We start from the raw sequence: 12,104 nt of genomic DNA, 5'->3' as shown, positions 1-12,104 counted from the left end.
AGAGAGAGAGAGAGAGAATGATGATGCTGCTGCTGATGATGATAGAGAATCATTGATCACCTGCCTCCTGCACACCCCCTACTGGGGATCCTGTCTGCAATCTGTGCATGTGCCCTGACTGGGAATCGAACAGTGACCTCCTGGTTCATAGGTTGACACTCAACCACTGGCCCAAGCCAGTGGGGCTGCATCTCTTTCTTGTGTGAGACCATAGATGGACTTTCCATGATCCTATCCAAAGCAAATTCTCCCTTGTGTGCTCTAGACCTCATCCCTCTTACCTGCTCAACAACACTGATCCAATCTCTCTCCTCCACTTTCTCCCTCTGTCTTAGACCACTCCTGTCAGCATATGTAAGGACTGACTCTCTCCTACCTTCATTTAATAAGCCTCCTCTAGCCCCTGAGAGCTAGTGCTGTATCTCCTTGCTCTCTTTTATAGCAAAACTCTTGTTCTCTCTACTTGCTGGGTCTCAGTGTTCTCATCTGTTAAAAAAAGCACAACAACATTTTAAAAGAAAAATATGTTACAGAAGAAAGAATTTTCTCTACTCACCTCCACACCATCATCTCTGTGGAGCCTGTGCTTTTCCCTCCAGTCAGCCTCTGATGGTCTAGTTTCCCTCTGTACTTGCTTTGTGTTGTTATTACAAACTAGAGACCCAGTGCATGAAATTCGTGCATGGTGGGGGGGCACGTCCCTCAGCCTGGCCTGCACCCTCTCGCAATCTGGGACCCATCAGGGAATGTCTGACTCGCAATCCAGGACCACTGGCTCCTAACTGCTGGCCTGCCTGCCTGCCTGATCATCCCTAACTGCCTGCCTGCCTGCCTGATCACCCCTAACTGCTTCTGCCTGCCTGCCTGATCGCCCCTAACCACTCTGCCTGCCTACCTGATTGTCCCTAACTGCCTCTGCCTCGGCTCCCGCTGCCACGGCTTTGTCCGGAAGGTTGTTCGGAAGGATGTCCGGCTGTCTGGTCTAATTAGCATATTATGCTTTTATTATTATAGATAATCACTGAGGTCCATGAATGAGCTTTGGAAAAGGACAGAGTGTAAAGACTGACTGAGACACTCCTGGAAGACTAATGGGGATGAAGGGAGAAAGCTAGAAACGCGCCAACGAGCATTGGAGCTCCTGGACAAAATTAAGAGAATTCACAGGAAGGAAGGAAACTGGAGAAGGAAGTAAAGAGAACAAGGTGGTAGGTGAGTGCAGCCCCAACCTTCATGGAATTAGAAAATTGTCGGCATGGAGTTGGTGGCTTTTTTAGGGCAAGGACGGTATGTACTGAGGATAGCCGAACGCTCCATGAACATCAGTTCTCCATAGAAAGGATTCGGGGGCCATAGGGCCATCATTCATTACATCAAGGGTACCAGAGGGGGTGCCTATATGCCAGTCATTGTCTTGCATCCCAGGAGAAGTGTCTGACTTAAAGGCCAACAAAATAGGCACGGCGCTGGAGGCGGGTCTCAGGACTCAGGAGTGTTGAAGCAGAGGGACCCCACACCTGGTCACTGATGTGGCTGAAGAGAAACAGTGCCACCCAGTGTTCTGAAGCCAGCACCTGTCTGGCGGTTACATTCTCCAACACTGAAAGAATATGAGACTCTCAGCTCAAACACATTTTGATTCATTACCTTGTTAAATGATGCAGTCATTCATTTTATGTGTTGAAAGAGAGAGGGTGGATTGGGAAAGAAAAGAAAGAGGGTAAGAGGGTGTTGAGGGTTCCTATGCCGTGTCAGGATACAGCCCTGCAGAGACCATAAAGAGAGGCAATCAACAGAGGGCAGGTCCCAAAGGCTCCTAATTCTGAGGAGGGCTGTCACTCATTTGGACAAGGATAAGCAGAAGGTATATGCTAAGCTAGCAGTTTTGCTAAGGCACAGGGGGCCAGGGGATCTATGTAACAGCACCCACCCCCAATAAAAGTAAATGTCAAGGTCTGTGGGAACACAGAAGGAGCAATGGACTTGACATGTTCAATGTATCAATGACCTCGATACCAAAATAAGATGCCAGCCAACCAGGGACCTAATGGCAGCTCTAACATTTCCTTATGTGGGTTCTAAGACATGCACCCTTAGACCTCTGAGTCTGTTTCTTCTGTGAAAATGGCCACATCGTGTTGCAAGGATTATATAACTTCTGTTTGAAAGAGCCGAATGGAAGGCTTAACACCTAAAATATTCACTAAAGGCGATTTCCTGCCACAGGAGCGACGCGGGGAAGATTTCATTGGAAAGATTACTTGAGAGCTAGGTCCCTAAGAAGTAAGGGTCCCATTTTCTTGGCTGAAGTATGTGTGTCCTCCTTAACTGAAGGAATAGCTCAAGATGGATGTGCATGGAGCAGTGAGGGCCTGAGGCCGCTCCCCCTCCAGCCAGCCAGATAAATGGCTCGTTGCAAGAGGTCAATGGGCGATGGCTGTCACAGGCAGATCACCCAGACACCCCAAAGAATGTGCAGGTCACCCCCAGGTGGAGACAGCAAGCTCCCTCTTCCCAAACAGCCTTGTCTGCAGAGATTGGAGCCTCCTGAGGAGGCTGTGTACCTGAGCCTGTTTCCTGGGCTGTGGCTGGAAAACTGGGGGTCAGTGGGCGTTTATTACAGACAGCAAGAAAGGCTACTCTTGTACTTTACGAGGGTGATCTGCGCTTTTCACAGGACGCAGAAGGCACTGTTCCTGGGGATTAGGCTCATTCCATTCCCAAGATACTGCTTCTCCACAGCACCTGCTTTCCTAGCTGGTGAGCAACACACATTTAAATATTTCTCAGCTCTAACGCTGGAATGCGCCGATTCTCCCAAGTCCCTATCAACAATCACAGCAACACCTCAGGTGAGAGGAACTAGTTATCTGTTGTGAAAACAAAAGGGCCTCTTCCCCTACACACAGCTAAGTGCAGGATAACCGTTCTGCACATCTTTCCGCCTCCCCTGCAGCGCCATCTACCGTTTGGATTTGCTCAAATAGCAAGTTTTTAGCGAGGCCTTTCCTGATTGCCCAGTTAAAAATGAAAATGCTCTCTAACATTCCCCCCCTACCCCGCCACCCCCTACCCCGTCCCTACTTTCTCCTTCTCCATGGAACGTATCCCCGTCTGACACACTGCAAGTTTTCATTATTTATTTTGCTTATTGTCTGGCTTTGACACCACCACCATCACCAGGATGGGAAAGAGATTGTAATAAATTAATTAGCTAATTAATTAACTAGCTATTCCATTGATGGGCCACTGATTCACCTGGGCAGAGTCCCAGGTCTCCTGCAACTGATGCTTTTGGCTCTGCCATGCCATTGGCCTACCAAAGCACTCGCCCTTGAAGCTAGGCCTAACTGGGAGCTGGGCCCACACCTGTCATTCACTATCCATGTGTGAAGCAATTTGTCAGCCCTCTGAGCCTCAAGGTTCTCATCTGTAAGGAGGTTCAGGTTCCATACCTCGGGGTTCTCGCCAGGATGAGCTGCAAGAATGCACATGAAGCGCCTCGCACAGGGCCTGGCGCTTAGTAATAATGTGTGATGCGTGGTCCCTGCCTTACGCAGGTGGCGATGGACAGGAGCAGCAGGGATTTCCGTGGTCAAGGGGCCGCTGTCCACAGTCCCGTTGTGAGTAAGTAACGTGATGAGGATGGCATTCTTATGCGGGGGGGCAATGGCCATTTGCCAGCATCTTGATAAATTTGTATCTTGCCAGAAAAATGGAATTGCACACATTTGATATTTTGCACACTCTTTGCTAAAGTATCGTGTGTGTGTGTGTGTGTGTGTGTGTTTATTCTTGTATATGTCCAAGTTTACATACATTACCTCACAGAAGTAGAAAGTAAAACCCTCATTCTCTCTCTCTCTCTCTCTCTCTCTCTCTCTCTCTCTCTCTCTCTCTCTCTCTCCTCTAGCACTCAACAGTATCTGAAAATGTCCTATTCCCTTTCATGCTGCATTAGCACCTTTCTCTCACACTGGACTGTGATCTATCTCCCTGAGGATAGGGAACACAGGTTTTTCGCTCCTGCATCTCCAGTATCTAGAACATAATTGGTGTTTAATAAACACTTGTCAAAAGGAATATTTTGAAAAGATTTAACCAGCCTGAATCATAGGGAACCATGATGAGGCACAGGTAATATGCTTCTCTGGAAAATGATTAAATTATAGGACATCTATTAAAATTCTGAATATATGCTTTTCTGGAAGATTATTTGACTACTGAGAATATACTAAATTGATGGGGACAGCCTTCTTCCATCCATTTCACCCCCATCACCAGGTCTCCCTCTAGGGAACAGAAAGAAACATTCTTAAAAGCATCCCCCAAACCCTAATATACTCAGCAAATTCTCTTCTAAAGTCTTAGAGATTTCCATTGTCAAACCCTGGTCACATTGCATTTCTGTGGTGTATGGTTCAATAATACCGGAGCAATATCTATGAATGTGCAGGGAGTCTACACACACCTTCGTACATGGTTCTGAGCGACACCTTCAAGAGCATCCTTGTAGGCAGCCTTCCGAGGGAAAATGCTGTGGGGCTGTGCTCTCACTGTAGTGGTTTTATCCCTTATTCTCATCACACAAAGATGAGAACATATTGATGACAAAGATGTCCTTAGGCTTCTGTACTTCGACAAAGATGTTCCCATTGAGTTCAAGAGCTCTCGGTGAATCATTACAAGACATTTTGCTGTTTAACTTCCTGCAAGCAAGCTAGAGCATTAAAGGATTTTGAACATCTTTTTAATATTCCAGCCATCTCTCCCAACACATGCCAGCTGCCTTTTAAGAAACGCAGAAAGAAATATCTCTACGATGTACAAAAAAAATTTTAAGAAGAAAAACATAGTCAATGGCAGGAGGAGATACAAATTGCTAAAGACTCCCTATAAAGTTTTCATCAGACCCCATTTTGTTGAGAAGGGCATAATGAGCTTCTATTTTGGGAGGTTATGATAGCCAGAAATCCTGCCACCACGGATTTACCGCAAGGCACCAGAAAGGCATGGCCTCAGGTGGTGGCATGGGAGAGGAGCCAGTTCCTGTCTCGATGGAAAAGGGATTCGTGCTTGACTAATACACTAAATCTTTGCACTGGAGAGCTCATGACCATCCAGGTTATTGAGAGACTCAGACACAGGTTATTGTTTATTTTCTCCATATTCTTTGGTCTTTCAAAAAAAAATCTGCTCATTGATGCAGTAGGGGAGACTCTCAGAGGACATGCCAACCATATCTTTCCTTCAACCAACGGGGACATTGAGGCAAAGAAGGGTTTTTTCCAAGTTCAATAAACAGGATGGACCCACAAGATGGCAAGGAGCTTCCTTTACTTTCAATTGTTAAGACAATAGAATAAATTAGCAAATTGTAAAAAAAAAAAAAAAAGGATAATTTAAAAAATAAAATTCTGCCCCCCTACTCGGTAGTTTCATCCATACAGGCATAAAGATTTTTGCAAATAATGAGAGGAAAGGTTATTTTCGATAGAATTGATATGACTTGATCATGAGATTGGATGTGGGGTGTGGGCAGAGGAAGACTGAAGTTGCTGACTTCCTGGACTCTGACTCTGGGGGGTGGGTGTGCTCTGAAGGGCCTGGAAAAGGAGATGACTCTGACGTCCCCAGGCCATGCTGCCTCAGACACAGAACCACAGCAGGCCGCTCACGGAGGGCAAGACTGAGCTTGGCAGGGAAGCTACCGGCCTGGGACGTGACTGTCGCCATGACCAGCTCCTAGTTAGGAAGGGTTTTGTTCAGATCATCCCAGGTGGTTCCTTCCGGTCTCTGAGGTTGTCAGGCCCACCCTGCAGGCCTCCCCTGAGCTTGTCAGGGTTAGTGTGTGGCCCATTTATTTGTCCACACTTCCACTCCTGATTCTTTTTGCTTTCCTGGGGAGTGTCTATGTCCTCTGTTCATTTGCCACGACGATCTAGCAGATGATCTCTGATGGTGACTGCCCTGTGAGCCTCCCCTCCTGGTGGTGCCCCCTCCCCGCCTTGAATCTGGGCCAGCCCTGCGACTTGCTCACGACAGAATGTGAAGGAGTGACTCTGCGACTTCCCAGGCTAAGTCATACGGATCCTGGCAGCTTCTGCCAGTGCCTCTGGGAAGGCTGGCTCTTGGGAAGCTGCCTGCTTGGAACCCAGCTGCCATCCTGCGAGAAGCTCAGGCCTCATGGAGAGGCTGAGTCGTGTAAGGACAAATCCGATTAAAAGGAAGAGACCTTGCGTTGCGTGCCCGCCACCCAAAGTCGCATCTCCTTCCATCGCCATACACGTGACCCCTCTACCCTCCACTCCCCTCCCACCCGCCTTGTCCTCTCGGGAAACCACCATACTGTTGTCTGTGTCTATGAGTCTTTTGTTTGTGGTTTGTCTTGTTTGTTCATTTGTTGCTTTCAGTTTTATGTCCCACGTATGAGTGAAGCCATATGGTACAGATGACTTTAGAAAACTTGTAATTATAAGTACCGCTCTTTGAAATGTATAGAAACCCTTTTGAAAACTAGGTAGGTCTCTTGTCAGCTTTATGATCCAGGAATGTCTTTCTCACGGAGCCATTTCTTTGAAAATATAAACATCAAGATAAATAACACCTCTCTCTCTCTCTCTCTCTCTCTCTCTCTCTCTCTCTCTCTCTCTCTCATAAACACACACACTCACAGTTTCTCTGAGAGGGTAGAAGCTTAGCCTGAGTGGGTGCCTCGGTCCACATTGCAAAACCACCTCCTGTCATAAAGATAACAAGTTTGTTATGTAGAGGAATAAAGCCAATTAGCTGACACGGATGGCTAACAGGTAAAGTTAGAATGAACCTACGTGTGACAAATGGTGCCATCAAGTCCCCTCAGCCGAGGACTGGTTGTTGCTTGTCTTGGGAACATGTCGGCAATAGGCTGCATCTGCTTGGCTAGAGAACAGGGTGAGATTTCCTTCTATGCAATCTCCTAGCAGATTGTCCTGGCGTGCATCGCATTCTGGTTCGATGTTCATGCCATAATAAAACTGTTTTCTTCCTCCACTGTCTTTGGGGACAGGTTTTCTGGGTTGGGAGTAGATTTCATTTTTAATTATACTTCCCAAGAGTAGGCACTCTGGTTGTAGCCCAGCTGAGGTCGCTGTTGACGGACAGCACCGACTGCCAGGCATGAGAGTGTGCCATCCGGGACATCTAGCCCAGTGAGCCCTCAGCTGACCACAGTCACGGCCAATGACTGGTCACACCGTGTGAGAGACTCCAAGCCAGAGCCTCCTGGCTGAGCCCAGGCAAGCATAGAATCACGGCAACCAATGAATGATTGTTCTGTTTAAAAATATATGTTTATTGATTTCAGAGAGGAAGGGAGAGGGTGAGAGAGATAGAAACATCAATGATGAGAGAGAATTATCGATCTGCTGCCTCCAACACACCCTTCACTTGGGACTGAGCCTGCAACCCGGGCATGGGCCCTGACCGGGAATCGAACCGTGACCTCCTGATTCACAGGTCATCACTCAGCCACTGAGCCACGCCAGCCGGGCTGAATTATTGTTCTAAGCCACTAAGTTTTGGGGTCGTTTGCCGTACACCAAGAGAAAAACCAAACAAGTGACTTTTGTTCTTGCACCTAAGAACTCTGACGGAGACATGTAACCTCTTCTTCCCTTCTGCAGTGCTGAGTATCTTGGAAGAGGGGGGGTCCGCACCATCTCTGAACCCCCCCCTCCTGAAGCTGATGTTCTTCTTTTGCACAAAGTAGTTCCTAATACGTTTTCCCGCTTGAATTGCTTTGTGGACAGATTGGCGTTTAAGGAAAATAACAACAACAAATTGGACGCAATTCACATCGGTCGAACAGAGTTGGATATTTTTATGTGACAACTGCTTCTGAAAAGCCTTCGCTTCTGTTGGTTTGCACACTCCACAGATAACGTCCCTCCCGTTAAAGCCAGTGTGTGCAGAATTATGTTTGGGGAGCACCCAGGCTGTCTTCATCCCCGAACCCTTTCTAAGCTCTGCCCGCGGTTCACTGGGCATTTCGATCCGATGTCCACTTCAGGTGACATCGTGTGGGGTCTGTGCCTGCCTCCCCCTCGCCCCATTTTAATGGTGAAATTAAACACTCTCTGTTAGCTGAGCACAGGGACCTCTTTCACAAACATCACAGACTATTGTCAAGACTTAAACCAAATGATTAGGCACAAAAAATGCTGCCCGCAGGGACCCGCCGCTCCATCCCTCGGTGGCGCCAGCCTGCACAGCAGTGATTGCATTGTGTTCTGCAGAGACGCACCGTCTCTCGTGATTTGACTTCCTCCTTCTCCTGACAGATCACTGACTCACAGGTTTCAAGACAAAAGCAATCCAGACAGTGTCTTCCTGCGTTTTCCAGGACCGGCAAATGCCTTTCAGTTGCAACAGGAATGGAACTTGGAAACTTCTGGCCGCTTCCCTTAGTTGACCTGGGTCCTTGCGGAGGGATGAGTTCCCCAAGGAGAAGCTCGGGACGCGTGGGCCGGCAGCACCAGTGTCCCGTTCTTCCCCACCCAAGTCTAAAAGCCTCACACGGCTGCGGTCCGCAGGCCGCCCATGTACAGAAAGGAAAGATTGTCGTAAAGGAGATGTCACGCGTGGAAACCAGACAACAAAGTCTGCTCCAGGCAATCCCTGTGTGTCAGGGCGTGGCGTGCTGGACTCCCCATCTTCCCTCTGTTTTCTATGGATCCTGGGGTAAAGAACTAATGAGGGCCCTAACCGGTTTGGCCCAGTGGATAGAGCGTCGACCTGCGGACTGAAGGGTCCCAGGTTCGATTCCGGTCAAGGGCATGTACCTTGGTTGCGGGCACATAACCAGTGGGGGGTGTGCAGCAGGCAGCTGATCGGTGTTTCTCTCTCATCAGTGTTTCTAACTCTCTATCCCTCGCCCTCTGCCTTCCTCTCTGTAAAAAAGCAATAAAATATATATTTTTTAAAAAAAAGAACTAATGAGGAAGAGTGAAAGACCTGGAGCAATTTGGAAGAGTGCCGTGAGAGGGGGAGGTCAGGGAGGCCTCATTCACAGTCTCAGCACCTTCAACTATAAAAAGACAAAATAGCCCAGCCAGTGTGGCTCAGTGGTTGAGCATTGACCTATGAACTAAGAGGTTGTGGTTCAATTTCCAGTCAGGACACATGCCTGGGTTGCAGGCTCCATCTCCAGTAGGGGGAGTGCAGAAGGATTCTCTCCCATCATTGATGTTTCTCTCCCTCCCTCTCTCCCTCTCTGAAATCAATAAGAACATATTTTAAAAGCAAGTCCGGTGACAGTGGATAGACGGGTGACTGTGGAGGAACAGAGCAGGGGAGAGGGAGGAAGGATTTGTCTCAAAAGGCTTCTACCTGCCATGTAGGAGGCCTAGGAAGCTGGAGAAATTACTTAACCGTTAAGTCTCAGGGTCTGTCCAATGGGGATAATAACAGCACCTACCTCGTGGGGGCGCTGTGAAGAATAAATATGGCATTCCTTCCTGAGGACCTGTCTTGGTCTAGTGAGCACCCAACCTGGTGGCCTGTGGGGCATATTAGCCCCACTACATGTTTAGTCAGTGATTCAAAAAGAAACGAGGTGGCCATATTTAAACACGGAAAAATTTTACAGGAAATCTGTATTTCCAGATTCTCGTAAAAATAGGAAAATCGGGCAGCTCAGCTCTCACAGTCCATATGATAACAGTTGGCTGGAACTGAGTGACAGCTGCCCTTCTGGGGCTGCCCTTTGGTTGGCCAGGGCCCCAACAGCCCCTCTCTCACGTGGGTGACCTGCCTAGCCTGTAGGTTTTGGGTTTGGCCACTCTTGGGCTACTGGGTACAACTCATCCCCTTACCTATGTTTCCCCTTCTCCCTACCTTCTCCCTCTTCATGGCAGCAGTCCTGAAAAAACTTACAATTCCCCATGATCCCATGCTTCTGTACTCGTTATTCTGCTCTTTCTGCCTGGAAAACAAAGAATACATCAACTCTTGCTGAGGTAGATTTGAATTATGTTTTTGAGCGTGGAAGGATTTTTGCCTGGATAAATGGCACATCATCTGGGTAGTTTTACTTTATTCATTCAAAAGAAAAGAAAGGGGCTTTCTATTATTGTTAAAGGGAGAACCTTTCTGCTCTACATCTGTTGTTTCCTTCCCAAGTTGAGGGAGCACCATCACAGTAACACCCTTGGCTTCTCCCAGCTTCACACAGCCTCCCCAAGGCAAGAGTGCATTTTGGTGAGTTTCGGGGAAAGAATTGGAAATGCACAACCTAGCTCTTTTAATCTATCCTTTTGCTAGTTTTCCTGTAAAAAACATACAGGGTGAAAGGAACCTGCCTCAGTAACAGAGAGTTGCAGGTTGCCAACTGCAGCTGTGTCTAGATGGGTAAGCCTGGGTGGTAGATTATTTGTGAAATGACCACAATTATTCCTCACCCCGAATCCAGCCATTAAGTAGTCCTTACAGCTGCTTCTGGGGGGCTCAGGGAGGGAGAGTAGACCTGAGGGGAGCAGGCGAATCCTTCCTAAGGTATCTGGGCACCACCTTTCAGTTCTAACCTTCACTTCCCTGCCACTTTGCATGTTTCGAATTCCTTGTTCTGTAGAGGACAGCCTTTAGTCTTTGCCAATCTAGTGTTTGACCTCCACACACAGGAGGCAGAATCCACCTGCCAGTCTGGATCTGGAAGAAAGACCAGACAGTTGCTTCCCTCCCCTGCAGCAAGCAGGCCCTTCCCACTCCAGAAATGCTACTTCTTGGGATTCCCTGCAGAATATGAAAATGAGTTTTCCCTGACCACAAAGGTTCTGCTGGGAGATCCATGACGTTTCTAAGTGCCTTAGTCATCATCCAAACAGTGCATTTGACTTTGCTGTGAACAAAGAACCTCAATTTAGAGTGAAGAGAAAATTTAGAGCTTTAAATCTCCCAGGGACTCCTGGCCTTCTAGAACAGTGGGGAGGCCTCTTGAAAATTTAGTTATGATGCCAGTTGGGCTGCTTTGCAAGGCTAAATTACAGTTATGCCTATGAGATGTACTTTATGCTCTGAGCGAGATAATATGCACGCTCTTTCCTGGTAGCCAGAAAACATTGCATTCCATTCCCACAACTGTAGACATTCAGGGTTTGGATAACTTAGTGTCCAAGAGAGGAATGCTGCCTTTGGGATGCATAGCATTGTTTCCCCCTAATGGGGAGCTGAGCTACCACCTGCCTCTTCAGGCGCCTCCATTCGAGGAACAAGGGAAATGAGAGCTCAGGTGTTGGTTGGGATGATGAACTCTGATCAGCTAGGAAAGGTTGGGTTGCTTATTCCACAATGGTGGATGGAAGGCTATGTCTGAATCCAGGAGATCCCCAAGATGGCCTTTTAGCGTTATTGCTTCATCTTGTGGCAAAAGTTAATGGAGAGTAACAGCAGCCCCATGCAGGCAGAACACCGAGGACTTCGCCTCGGCAATGGAAATCTGGTCACCCCACCAGGTGGAGGACCTCAAACAGCTGAGAAGCTGGCTGAAGTCACAGGCACTGGGAAGTGGGTAGTAGAGAAGTCACACATTCATAAATACCCATGGGCCTTTGCAACAATTACACAGATTAGGACTCAGCATCTACTGGCCCTTTCTTCCTCCTTGTCTCACATGTACACACATGTATTGACCAATTTTCTTCTTTCTTTCCTGTCCTACTATGTGTTATAAGGTGTATTAGTGGTAGTCTACATCACAATTTACCTCCGTAGGGGATAGAATATTGAGATGGGATTGTGACTGGACTAGAAGAAGAATGGAAAATACCCAGACGTGGATATTTTATCCAGACATGGATCTGGACTTGGTAACTCAAATATCCAGATGTGGATCTGGACTTGGTAACTCAAATGACTTTGTGTTGGATTCTTTGAGGGAGAAGATGAAAATATTTTTTATTTTATGAGGAATAGTTGCATTCTCTTCTGTGAGGTTTCTGGTGTGTGTGTGTGTGTGTGTATGTGTGTGTGTGTGTGTGTGTGTGTGTGTGTGTGTGTGTGTGTGTGTGTTGATACTGTACGTGTGGGGAAAACAGTGAACATGTGGATGTCGAGCAGCCAAATGGTGA

Source organism: Eptesicus fuscus, chromosome 19, assembly GCF_027574615.1.
Source record: "Eptesicus fuscus isolate TK198812 chromosome 19, DD_ASM_mEF_20220401, whole genome shotgun sequence".
Taxonomy (NCBI): Eukaryota; Metazoa; Chordata; class Mammalia; order Chiroptera; family Vespertilionidae; genus Eptesicus; species Eptesicus fuscus.
This window is presented reverse-complemented; position numbering follows the sequence as displayed.